Genomic DNA, 1,251 nt, shown 5'->3' on the forward strand with positions numbered 1-1,251 from the left:
CCTGCTCTGTCCTTCTGGTTACATATTTCAGTGACCTACTAACTGTTTATCCATTAAGAACAATGCATGTCTTTCTGAACATATGACTTCAAAGTGTTACCTTTTTGATGTTATTTGAAATAAATAACAATAATAATAATACATTTCTGGACAGTATTAAGTCAATACAGCCTGAGCCTACACAGGATTTTATTATGAATACGAAATTGTCATTCATTAGAATTACAACATTTTACATCGAGACATAGTAACAAGTAACATGGCAACAGTATTTGTTCAAGGTCTAAGGATTTATTGTATACTTTACTACTCTAAACAACTACTTTACTCTAAACATTTTAAAACAGCTAAATAAAACAACTTGATATGTATTTGGTTGAATCCCAACAGTAGGTCCCAGAACCTCTTAGCAGATGTTTGGGGATCCCCCATGAAGCTGCAGCGTGGGAGGGCAGCTGCTTAGCTGGAGGACCTACAGGAGGGCCTGGGAGCTGGGGCCAGGGGGCTGGGGGCTGGGGCCTGGGGGCTGGGGCCAGGGGGCTGGGGCCAGGGGGCTGGGGGCTGGGGGCTGGGGCCAGGGGGCTGGGACCTGGGGGCTGGGACCTGGGGGCTGGGGAATGGGGGCTGGGACCTGGGACCTGGGGGCTGGGGCCAGGGGGCTGGGGCCAGGGGGCTGGGGGCTGGGGGCTGGGACCTGGGGGCTGGGGGCTGGGACCTGGGGGCTGGGGGCTGGGACCTGGGGGCTGGGGCAGGGACCAGGGGGCTGGGGCCAGGGGGCTGGGGCAGGGACCAGGGGGCTGGGGCCAGGGGGCTGGGGGCTGGGGGCTGGGACCTGGGAGCTGGGGCCTGGGAGCTGGGAGCTGGGGCCTGGGACCTGGGAGCTGGGAGCTGGGGCCAGGGGACTGGGACCTGGGGACTGGGACCTGGGGGCTGGGGCCAGGGGGCTGGGGCCAGGGGGCTGGGGCCAGGGGGCTGGGGGCTGGGACCTGGGGGCTGGGGCCAGGGGGCTGGGGAATGGGGGCTGGGGCCTGGGACCTGGGGGCTGGAGCAGGGGGCTGGGGCCTGGGCGCAACTAGCCATCTATGCAACTATCCTGTTGGACCAGCACAGGTGAATTATAACAATCAACTGATGCTCACCCAAAAATCCTGTTGTTGGGAAATGCTTGAGTTTAAGGAGCTTCAGAAAAGCTCAAATGTCCATAAGTTTTTAGAATACTAACCCTACCAACATTCCCTTCATGGATGTGTC

This window comes from Hypomesus transpacificus, chromosome 6, assembly GCF_021917145.1.
Source record: "Hypomesus transpacificus isolate Combined female chromosome 6, fHypTra1, whole genome shotgun sequence".
In the NCBI taxonomy this organism is placed as follows: Eukaryota; Metazoa; Chordata; class Actinopteri; order Osmeriformes; family Osmeridae; genus Hypomesus; species Hypomesus transpacificus.